Here is a 12,997-nt window from a genome sequence, read left to right as displayed (position 1 = left end):
TTCTCCACTGTGCAATCTGTCCCGGCCGAGGTCTTACGAACTCAGTCTTATAAATCACATAGGATCTCTCCTTATCTATCAAGGTCGATAGATTCCTTGTAGATGCATACCCTACTCCTACAGTGAACCTACTGCAGCCAATCTACACTGCATGGACCCATATGGCTAGAGACCATGTATTTGTGCAGTCAAACTACAATAACCTCACTGTGAGTAGCCGAAGCATCGTAGGTCAAAGGACCAGTCACACTACTGCAACATCAAGCAAGTCACTGACAAGTGGATAGACATCCAAGTGACTTCTTGTGTTGGTCACGCTCAGTACCCTTGTTCTCTAACAAGCACTTGCACAATTGCTCCAGTGTCCCTACACTGTGGACTCAAGACTCGTCCATCAAAGAAAGCAATATGTGCACTAATCTCAGCGGATCAATCATCGTCCTCGTGATGATCCATCGATCAGGAGCAATTCAGGAATTAATCACCAATGACACATGCCTCAAATTCTCAACTCTTGAGAATATGTGTCATCATCTTATTAATTTCTTGGACGATTCATGGACACATAAGAACATGAATGAAAAAGATGCCTTTTATTTATTCAATAATAAATAGTCAAGTACAAAATTATGTCCTAGAATAAAATAATGCGTCAGCCAAATTGGCTTCTAGGGCATACTTCTAACACCTTAGTGCTGAAATGATAAATACACAAAGTATATAAAATCTAAAAAGCCTAATGACTAGTCAGGAGTAAGTCAATTTGAGTTCTTTTTATTAAAAGTTCTTTTAGTAAGTTGTAAGATAATTTTTACTTTGGAATTTCACAACACACATGGCCTGCACTTCTAAGGGTTAGGTTCAACATTATGTTGTTAAGTCTAGTAGCAACCTTGAGTCCTGATGAATCATACCTATCTAATTCACTATTATCCCATATTTATTATATATATATAAAAGAAAAGAGTGAATTTAGTCAGGAACATCGAAAAGGGCTACTGATAGTCAACTTTAAAGACCACGCAATAGCACGTATCTAGTAGGATAGTGATTACGGGTATCGATCCACAGGGATTGGGGTATAGTTATTTTTCTTAAAAATAAAAATATTTAAAATGATGAATTTGTGAAGACTATTAAACTAAGCAATTGAATAAAAAAATGTAATTAAAATGATATCAATTTGGGAGAACCTAGGGCATGAAATTCACCACTAACATCGGAACAAGGGTTATTTATATTTTAATTTATTCTTGGATTAACATGCAAATTGGCTACAAGCCTAATAAGCATTCAAATAAAATTTCACAGAAGTAATTTAGGCATAATCCATCTTTAGTTTAGCATGAAATGTCTACCCTAATCTAGGGTGGTAGCACATCGCATCTTCCTTAAGCATGAACTATCTTATTTTTACTTCAATGATCATGAAGAGCAGTTGTATAAATTTCATATTTAAAATATAGAAATTAAATATGAGATGAAATAAAATATTCATTAGAAGCAGAATAAGGTTTATACAACTCCAAGAATAAAAATTAAAAATATAAAAACCCTTGGCCCTTTGTTAGGGCTACATCCGGCCCTGGAGAAGAGATCAGCCCTGCATGGAGTTGGAGACGGCAGCAGCAGCACAGCAGCAGGCTCCCATCTCTTCCTTCATGATTTCTTTCTTTGAAATATTCCCAAAATAACAAAACTCTTCTCTCTCCTCTTATTTTTTTATTCTCTCATGTTCCCGTGGCTCACTCCCTCCGCTGTTTCCTCTTCTTCTTCCCGTGGGACTTGCCTCCGAGAGATTGATGCCATGGGATCCGTCTCCTCCTCCTTTTATAGCCTTCACCAGCCGCTGTTATCTCATCACGTCGTGGGAAGATAAAGATGACAGGAAGTAGGATAAGGCTCACGAGTGGTTAATCGTTGGGAGATAATCCGTGATGCGAGAGAGGTTGGTTTCGTTCATGGGATACGGGAGGAAAGGAAGACGGTTGGGATGCTGGGTTTATCTGTGGGAGGATGGAGGAGATACGTGGGGTGCTGGGATGCGTTCACAGATCGGGGAAAGATGATATGAAGTTGGCTTTGAATGACTTGGGAGATGAAATGCGAGCGTGGACTGAGAGGATCTGTGAGCAGGGGATGAGCTGGGAGATCCGTGGGATGAGGTTGGCAGTTGGGATATAACGGAGGATAAGCTCGGGAAGAAGCTATCGTGGAGAGGATGGAGTTGTTCCGAAAGCTTTGGAATCGGTTGTATCTTGGATGATGGAATGATCCGGAAGAAGATGGATAGAGTTCATCCAGAATGACGCAGGAAACAGGGGATTCGGAAGAAGATTGATGCTGTGAACAGATGCCTTGGAACTATCCCATGTATGCTGGATGCTTCTCACGAACAGGATGAACTGCAAGATCTTGGAGAAGGTTGGGAGGAAAGCTGCAATCGTGGGAAGATGCGGAGTAGATCTCGGCTGGATGGTTGAGAGGTAATCCGAAAGCAGAGGAGATGAAGATGAATCGGTTGAAGCTGGGAGCTAATCCGGATGAGGTTGAAGAAGCTGGGAGGTGACGTGGAACAGGGGAGAAGAACTGGTTCGGATTTGGAAGTTGGGGAAGATGGAGCTAATCCGCGAGGGAAATCTGGGAAGATGATCCACGGGATTCGGCAGCTCGGGCGTTGGGTAAAAATCAGGGAGTGAAGTTCGGATGGTTATGATGATGAACTCCTTGATTTATTTTGCTGAGGGAAGATCTCAGAAGCCCGTGGATTATGCGGAGGATTTGGTTCTGTTTCTTAACAGAGCCCTGTTTGCTGGAACTAGGTGCTTGGGACTCATCCGGAAGGGAAGAAGCTGGGAATCCGGTTGGAGGTTGGGATGCACGGGATGGCGTTCGAAGAAGAAATCTCGGAGGATGTTCGGTTCGGTTGAAATGGAATGTGGGATGAAGAGAAGTTGAGAGAGAGACGTTGGGAAGATGTGGGCCGACTCCAACTGGTTGGAAGATGGCTTTATTTTAAAGCTAAAACAGGGAAAGTTTGGTTACGTGGAAGGAAAGAGTCCTTATGGGTGAACACATAAGGAGAAGGAAAACTTGAATGACTGATTGCACATAACGGCTGATCCAGGTTCAAAAATGTTAGAACGAAAGGTCGAATTGGATGTGACGAAAATAGTAGAATTGGGATGAACGGCCGAAGAGGGAATCTGAGAGGATTTAATTTGCGAAGTGCATGTAATTTGGGTTCAGGAATCATCTCAAATGAGTTTGACTTAACCTACATACATTAGACTCAATCAGTAAATAAATAAGTAAAACTCGAATTACCTTTAATAATTGATTAAAATGCAATGATGAAGGTAACACATTTTCTTATATTTAAATATAAAATATGTGTATTAAAATGCTGATAAGTGCTATGAAAAAATAGATTAATTTATGCATTATTTAGCACTTATCACACCCCCAAACCTACATTTTGCTAGTCCTCGAGCAAAATAAAAACTAACTCACTTTCGCAGGAATCGCGATTGCATTTACCGTATGCAATAAGGCTTTAAACCCCTAGGTGGCCCTAGTGGACGAGTTTTGTCTCGTGAGGGTTTCCGGCTCAGATACCCACAAACTTTGTCGAAAAAAAATTATTTTATTGTTTTATAAAATCTAATTTCAAATGCATTAATGCCAAGAATTTCAAAAACACACAAAGTTTTAATTACTAAGTCAGCCCAAATTCTAGGTCAGTATGCAACTTAAGTTGAGGTTATTAAGCTTCCGTTAGAGAGTTGTAAGACTTCTTTATACTTGGGAGCTCGGTGATATATGGACCATACACAAGCTAAGGCTTTAGATTTCCCAAAATACTGCTAAAGCTAGTAGGTCCCAAGAATTGGTCAGATAAGACCTATTCACTGATTCAAAATCACCCTATCTTGCAGGATTTCGAGAGTTGTGGATGTTTACTTTAATACCTCATGGGCTTTATCTGTAATATTCCAGTTTACTCGAATTTTTACAACGACGGCTTTCGCACTATCGTCTTTTTTTCAAGGTCAATATTATTTTCTTTTTTTTTTCTTTCTTTTTTTTAAATTTATAAATAAATTACGCATTTTTACTCTTGTAATGATTCCTCTGTGTAGCGAGCATTCAGTCAACACTCCCACACCAGATGGCGTAAGGTGTTGGGCATCAAGACTCCCCTACGGACCTATGCTCGGGTTCCTCATACAAGCCCGCTGACCTTTGACAATAGGTAGCCCTTTTCGATGTACCTGACTAAATTCACTTCTCTTTTTTTTTTTTTTTTAATAGTGAATTAGATAAGTATGATTCATCAGGACTCAAGGTTGCTACCAGACTTAACAACATCATGTTGAACCTAACCCTTAGAAGTGCAGGCCATATGTGTTGTGAAATTCCAAAGTAAAAATTATCTTACAACTTACTAAAAGAACTTTTAATAAAAAGAACTCAAATTGACTTACTCCTAACTAGTTATTGGGCTTTTTAGATTTTATATACTTTGTGTGTTTATTATTTCAGCATTAAAGCATAGAAATTAGGTTTTTTTTTTTTTTTTTTTGAGATGAAATACTTATTCACAAAATCAAAAATTTCGAAAAATTTCTTCAAAAATTCGAATCTATACCCCCTAACCTAGATCAGACATTGTCCTCAATGTTTTTTTTTTTTTTGATGAATTTTTTTTTGAATATTATATTATTATTTTTATTGTTTTATATTTTTTTTTTGGACGAAAATATGATGCATATGGAGGATAGAAGCATTTTACCGTAGTTGCATCAGTAATATAAGGGATCCTGTTAAGAAAATAAAAAAATGCGACAAGAAAATATGCAAAAATAACCTATGAAAATTGGGTTGCCTCCCAACAAGCGCTAAGTTTAACATCTTCAGCGAGACACAGTGCATCCTTATCAAATCATACCGGGTTCATGCCGAGTTCTCCAAGGAAGAAAATTTGTGGAAAACTGATTGACGGGCACAAAGTTAACTGCTTCTATGGCCTTGTCTATATCAAAGTCAGAATGGGCTAAGTATGTTTTCAGAGGGTCATCTGCTAAAATATAAGGAAGGGTTTCTTCTACAAGATCGTCCATTTTGTCTATTAGAAAGCACTCAACTTCCTTTGCAGGTTGATCAGAGGCACGAAATATATTTAACTTGACCTTCATATTCCCAAAGGATATATTCATCACCCCAGTTCGACAATTTATACTCGCATTAGCTGTAGCTAAAAAGGGACAACCTAGAATCATAGGGATCTGTTTCTTAAGATTAGGCACAGGTTCCATATCCAGCACGATAAAATCGGCTGGAAAATAGAATTTGTCTACCTTGACTAGGACGTCTTCAATTGTTCCTCGTGGTATTTTTACAGATCGATCAGCCAATTGAAGGGATACCGAGGTTGGTTTTAACTCACCTAACCCAAGTTTCTCATAAACTGAGTAAGGTAAAATGTTGACACTTGCCCCTAGATCTAAGAGTGCTCGATCAATGAAATTATTTCCTAAGACACAGGAGATGGTGGGAGCACCAGGATCTTTGAATTTTGGAGGGGTGTTGTGTTGGAGGATGGAGCTTACTTGTTCAGTTAGGAAGACCTTTTTAGGCACATGTGTCCTAGATTTTCGCTTTTGGGTACAAAGGTCTTTGAGAAATTTGGCATAGGAGGGAACTTGTCTAATAGCATCAAGAAGCGGGAGGTTGATTTTGACTTGTTTGAAAACCTCCATCATCTCCTCTAGTGAAGTTCCTTTTTTTCCAAAGGGAGAGGGTGAATTGAGAGCATCAGGAAATGGGACTTTTGGAATATGAGTTTGGGCAGAAGCTGGAAGAGCTGAAGAAGAAGAAGGTTTTGGATTTTCATGTGATACATTTTGCTCCTCCTCTTTACCTTCCTTATTGTTACCCTCCCCAATCTTATTGTCTACTATACGTCCACTCCTTAGGGTAGTCAGAGCATTGGCTTGTTCATGATGAATTGTATTTAGCTGATTTTCTTGAGCCATGTATTGTCCCCTAGGATTACTCACTGGTTGGCTTGGAAGCTTTCCTTCCTCTCTTTTATTCAGTGCATTAGCTAGTTGCCCCATTTGGGATTCTAGCTTGGCGATAGATTGCGTGTGAGAGTGCACCAATTGTGTAATGGTTTCCAAATCTTGAAGGGAGTTCAACACTTTTTCCTCAAAAGCTGTGTTTTTTGGGGGTGCTGAAGGAGGGACATGTTGAAATTGAGTCGAGGGACGGTAGGGATGCACATTCTGAAATGGTTGGAAGTTTTGGGAATAAGGTTGGGAAGTATTGGGAGTCTGCTGCTTCCAGGAGAAGTTTGGATGGTTGCGCCACCCCGGGTTATAAGTATTGGAAAATGGGTCATTACCCGGTCGGAATTGTGTTTGGGCAGCATTTACTTGTTCTTGCACAAATTCGGGGAATTGTGCTGCCGAAGGACACTCAAAGACAGTGTGAGATGGACTAGAACATAGAGTACATACTTGTGCTTGGTGAAAGTTTGGAAGCTGTTCTCTAGACATTAGCTGGTCCAATTTGCGGGATAGTGCATCTACTTTGTCAGATAGACCTATGGACTGGCTAACTTCATATATGGTTCCTTTTCTTTGAGAACTCGGGGGTGCTTGACGAGCGGAGGAGGCATGGTGAAGGGAATTTTCATTAAGGTTCTCAAACAATTGCCATGCCTCATGTTCACTTTTAAGCATGAAAGTATCCCCACAAGAAGCATCAACCATCTGACGGTTTCATTCAGACAACCCGTCATAGAAACATTGCACTAATTGCCATTTGGGTATTTGATGATGCGGGCATTTTCGGAGTAAATCTCTAAATTTTTCCCAAGTTTCATGAAATTCTTCCCCATCAGATTGGGAGAAGCTCGTGATAGCACGCCTAAATTGGTTTGTTCTTCCTATGGAAAAATATTTCTTCAGAAATTCATGTTGCATTTGAGCCCATGAAAGAATGGAATTGGCTTCTAATGAATGTAGCCACTGCTTAGCTCTATCCTTAAGGGAAAAAGGAAACAGCCTAAGTTTCAGAGCATCGTCAGTGAAGTTCTGAATTTTAACAGTAGTGCAGATCTCAAGGAACTCATCCAAATGTTTATATGGGTCTTCATTGTTGAGTCCATAAAAAGAGGAAAGCATTTGGATGACACTAGACTTAATTTCAAAATGTGCAGCAGCGGTGGTATCAGGTAGTCGAATACAAGATGGAGAGGTATAAATGGAAGGAGTGAAGTACTCCTTTAGGAGTTTGGGTTGTTCTTCAGCCATCTCTATAAGTGGAGCAGATCCTATGGTTCTATAGGTACGGATTTCGGCTCGAAGGGTCCTAATAGAACGCTCTATTTCAGGGTCAAAAGGTACTAATTCGGGAGATTTGGAACGACACCCTAGCATACACTAAGACTCCTCTGATGAGTCAAATACAGTCAAGCATGCACTAAAAAGAAAAATACATCAATTCCTTATGTTCACCCTAAAATCATTAGACAGCTCCTAACTGGTTTGAAGAGGGCACCTAAGCCTCCAATCCGGTCTAATGAACTGAGTTGACCAGGTAAGCTCCCAGGTAAGTGGGGGGTCACGATGCGTTGCAAAGGTCCCACTTAAAAACCACTTGCCTCGAACAGATGAACTGTCTCCCTTAAAGGGACAAAGCTTGCCTAGACATCAACTGAGCCACAGAGCGAAATTGGTGCAACTTTCGGTGATCTTCGTCCTATTGAGCTCGAATGTCCCTAGGGGCCAACGTCTAATTGATTTTAATTAAGGTGAAAGCTATGTGAGAATTGATTTACCTAGTTTGGGCAAGAATCTGGTGATGAAATCCAGTTCTTATTTTGTTGGGGTGATTGCCCTTACTATGTGCAAATTAATTAGTGTATGTGTATCAAGCATGCATTCACACTTTTGCTGAATTTAAAATCAAACAATCACCACACAAGGAAATTTAAATAAGAAAGGTTTAGATGTTACCAAAGGGAATTTCCCCAGCAAAAATTTTTTATTTTTAAAGCAAACCTCTACAGCATTCTTTTTTCAGTAGTTCCTTTTTGATCGTCCCAAATTTTTTCTTCGATTCCTGATCAAATAAAAATCAAAAATTAGTAAAGGAGAGAAAGGAGATAAGAGAAATAACAAAAAAAAGAAAATATTTTTATTTAATTTTAAATTTATATTTTTTTTGAAAGTTTTTTTTTTGAAAAGAAAAACAACTATGCTAACAATCCCCGGCAACGGCGCCAAAAATTGATAGTCAACTTTAAAGACCACGCAATAGCACGTATCTAGTAGGATAGTGATTACGGGTATCGATCCACAGGGATTGGGGTATAGCTATTTTTTTTAAAAATAAAAATATTTAAAATGATGAATTTGTGAAGACTATTAAACTAAGCAATTGAATAAAAAAATGTAATTAAAATGATATCAATTTGGGAGAACCTAGGGCATGGAATTCACCACTAACATCGGAACAAGGGTTATTTATATTTTAATTTATTCTTGGATTAACATGCAAATTGGCTACAAGCCTAATAAGCATTCAAATAAAATTTTACAGAAGTAATTTAGGCATAATCCATCTTTAGTTTAGCATGAAATGTCTACCCTAATCTAGGGTGGTAGCACATCGCATCTTCCTTAAGCATGAACTATTTTATTTTTACTTCAATGATCATGAAGAGCAGTTGTATAAACTTCATATTTAAAATTACAGAAATTAAATATGAGATGAAATAAAATATTCATTAGAAGCAGAATAAGGTTTATACAACTCCAAGAATAGAAATTAAAAATATAAAAACCCTTGGCCCTTTGTTAGGGCTACATCCGGCCCTGGAGAAGAGATCAGCCCTACATGGAGTTGGAGACGGCAGCAGCAGCACAGCAGCAGGCTCCCATCTCTTCCTTCATGATTTCTTTCTTTGAAATATTCCCAAAATAACAAAACTCTTCTCTCTCCTCTTATTTTTTTATTCTCTCATGTTCCCGTGGCTCACTCCCTCCCCTGTTTCCTCTTCTTCTTCCCGTGGGACTTGCCTCCGAGAGATTGATGCCATGGGATCCGTCTCCTCCTCCTTTTATAGCCTTCACCAGCCGCTGTTATCTCATCACGTCGTGGGAAGATAAAGATGACAGGAAGTAGGATAAGGCTCACGAGTGGTTAATCGTTGGAAGATAATCCGTGATGCGAGAGAGGTTGGTTTCGTTCATGGGATACGGGAGGAAAGGAAGACGGTTGGGATGCTGGGTTTATCCGTGGGAGGATGGAGGAGATACGTGGGGTGCTGGGATGCGTTCACGGATCGGGGAAAGATGATATGAAGTTGGCTTTGAATGACTTGGGAGATGAAATGCGAGCGTGGACTGAGAGGATCTGTGAGCAGGGGATGAGCTGGGAGATCCGTGGGATGAGGTTGGCAGTTGGGATATAACGGAGGATAAGCCCGGGAAGAAGCTATCGTGGAGAGGATGGAGTTGTTCCGAAAGCTTTGGAATCGGTTGTATCTTGGATGATGGAATGATCCGGAAGAAGATGGATAGAGTTCATCCAGAATGACGCAGGAAACAGGGGATTCGGAAGAAGATTGATGCTGTGAACAGATGCCTTGGAACTATCCCATGTATGCTGGATGCTTCTCACGAACAGGATGAACTGCAAGATCTTGGAGAAGGTTGGGAGGAAAGCTGCAATCATGGGAAGATGCGGAGTAGATCTCGGCTGGATGGTTGAGAGGTAATCCGAAAGCAGAGGAGATGAAGATGAATCGGTTGAAGCTGGGAGCTAATCCGGATGAGGTTGAAGAAGCTGGGAGGTGACGTGGAACAGGGGAGAAGAACTGGTTCGGATTTGGAAGTTGGGGAAGATGGAGCTAGTCCGCGAGGGAAATCTGGGAAGATGATCCACGGGATTCGGCAGCTCGGGCGTTGGATAAAAATCAGGGAGTGAAGTTCGGATGGTTATGATGATGAACTCCTTGATTTATTTTGCTGAGGGAAGATCTCAGAAGCCCGTGGATTATGCGGAGGATTTGGTTCTGTTTCTTAACAGAGCCCTGTTTGCTGGAACTAGGTGCTTGGGACTCATCCGGAAGGGAAGAAGCTGGGAATCCGGTTGGAGGTTGGGATGCATGGGATGGCGTTCGAAGAAGAAATCTCGGAGGATGTTCGGTTCGGTTGAAATGGAATGTGGGATGAAGAGAAGTTGAGAGAGAGACGTTGGGAAGATGTGGGCCGACTCCAACTGGTTGGAAGATGGCTTTATTTTAAAGCTAAAACAGGGAAAGTTTGGTTACGTGGAAGGAAAGAGTCCTTATGGGTGAACACATAAGGAGAAGGAAAACTTGAATGACTGATTGCACATAACGGCTAATCCAGGTTCAAAAATGTTAGAACGAAAGGTCGAATTGGATGTGACGAAAATAGTAGAATTGGGATGAACGGCCGAAGAGGGAATCTGAGAGGATTTAATTTGCGAAGTGCATGTAATTTGAGTTTAGGAATCATCTCAAATGAGTTTGACTTAACCTACATACATTAGACTCAATCAGTAAATAAATAAGTAAAACTCGAATTACCTTCAATAATTGATTAAAATGCAATGATGAAGATAACACATTTTCTTATATTTAAATATAAAATATGTGTATTAAAATGCTGATAAGTGCTATGAAAAAATAGATTAATTTATGCATTATTTAGCACTTCTCAGCTACCTATTATCAAAGGTCAGCGGGCTTGTATGAGGAACCCGAGTATAGGTCCGTAGGGGAGTCTTGATACCCAACACCTTATGCCATATGGTGTGGGAGTGTTGACTGAATGCTCGCTACATGGCGGAATCATTACAAGAGTAAAAGTGCATAATAAAATAAAATAAATAAAAATTAAAAAAAAAGAAAACAGAGAAAGAGAAAATAATATTGACCTTGAAAAAGACGATAGTGTGAAAGCCGTCGTTGTAAAAAAATTCGAGTAAACTGAAATATTATAGATAAAGCCCATGAGGTATTAAAGTAAACATCCACAACTCTCGAAATCCTGCAAGATAGGATGATTTTGAATCAGTGAATAGGTCTTACTGACCAATTCTTGGAAACTACTAACTTTAGCAGTATTTTGGGGATCTAAAGCCTTAGCTTGTGTATGGTTCAGATTTCACCGAGCATCCAAGTATAAAAAGTCTTACAACTTCCTAACGGAAACTTAATGACCTCAACTTGAATTGCATACTGACCTAGGATTTGGGCTGACTTAGTAATTAAAACTTTGTGTGCTTTTGAAATTATTGGCACTTATGCATTTGAAATTAGATTTTATAAAAAAATAAAATAAATTCTTTGGGTAGAGACAGCAGTTTGTGGGTATCTATGCCGGAAATCCTCATGAGACAAAACTCGTCCACTAGGGCCACCTAGGGGTTTAAAGCCTTATTGCATACGGTAAATGCAATCGCGATTCCTGCGAAAGTGAGTTAATTTCTTTTTCTATTTTTTTTATTTTTGCTTGAGGACTAGCAAAATGTAGGTTGGGGGATGTGATAAGTGCTAAATAATGCATAAATTAATATCTTATTCACAGCACTTATCATTATTTTAATTCACATATTTTGTAAATTCAACTAAAAAATGTATTACCTTCACCAGTGCATTTTAATGAATTATCAAAGGTAATTCAAGTTTGATTTGATTATTTATTGATTAAGTTTAATGCATGCGGGTCAAGTCAAGCTCAATTAGGTAAAGCCTAAATGGATACTACATCATTTCACAATTTTATATTTTTAAGAGTCGACTCCAAGAATTCTTTTCCAAAATTCAGTGCTTTTCAAGTTCACCTAAATTTCTTTCCACTCGTTCCAACTCTTTTTTCACATAACCCAATTTTTCTATTTTAATCTCAAAAACCAATAAATCCTTTCAATTATTTATCTCTCAGATCTCAAAGCATACCATCCTAATTGCACGGATCCCAAAGTTCCATTCACTCATCACTCTCACTGATCCCCTATTCCCAGCTAATGGATAAAGCCCAGGCTTCCTCGTGCTCCCGTGTCTTTCGAGCCGTGAGCGTTTTTTCTTCGACTTCCCTTCACGAAAACAAGGAGCAGTTCCCTTTCATCCCGAGATCCCAACTTCCTCCCAACCTCCGAATCCGAACTCCACCCCATCCTGTTTCTTCCACGCCGTTCCATCCTTATCCGAATCTTCCAACGTCTTTCTTCTTTCGATCAACTCCCCTATTCTGCATCCAAAAATCCTCTGCTTCCTTCTCATATCCAGCATCAACCAGCTGCATCAAATCTCATCCACAGATAAGTCACCGCTTTCCAACCATTCCGTGAATCCCTCCAAGCTTATCCCCTGCTTTCTTAGTTCAGCCTCATCTCGGTCGTGATTCACCTTCATCCCGCATTGTTCTCGATTCGACTTTATCTTCCCAGGATTCACAGCATCCCGTAAGCCCTTCCTCCCGTTCACAATGGCTTTCAGCCGCCCATGTATCCCCTGTTTTAACAGAACAAAGCATAATCTTCCCATCAACTGCCAACCGAATCCAAACTACCTCCCATTCGGATTAATCCCATTGATCACGGAAGAATCCTCTGTTCCTATCTTTCCCGAGTTCATCCTTCCAAGGAAATCTTTCATCCCGTTTACGTGCGTTCCCCCTTCATCACGGATCAAGCCAACACCTATGCGCTCTTCCCAGCAATTCTTAGCATCCGCATTAAAGGATCAAGTCCTCTCAACCGTGAGCTTCATCAGCATCATCCCCTGCCTCAAAACAGAATTCTTCTTCTATTCCCAGATCTTCTCAGTATCTTTCCAGTATCATCGCAACTCCCGGATTAGCTCTATCTTCATCCCGCAACCTTATCCCACCATGTCTTCATCCTTATCTACATTCGAAACAGGGGAGGAGATGGGGAGTCGCAGCTTATA

The sequence above is a fragment of the Phoenix dactylifera genome, chromosome 17 (assembly GCF_051530095.1).
Source record: "Phoenix dactylifera cultivar Ajwa chromosome 17, Ajwa_hap1_PhDact_Kaust_v1.1, whole genome shotgun sequence".
NCBI lineage: Eukaryota > Viridiplantae > Streptophyta > Magnoliopsida > Arecales > Arecaceae > Phoenix > Phoenix dactylifera.
The sequence above is the reverse complement of the archived record's forward strand: the minus strand, read 5'-3'. Positions refer to the sequence as shown.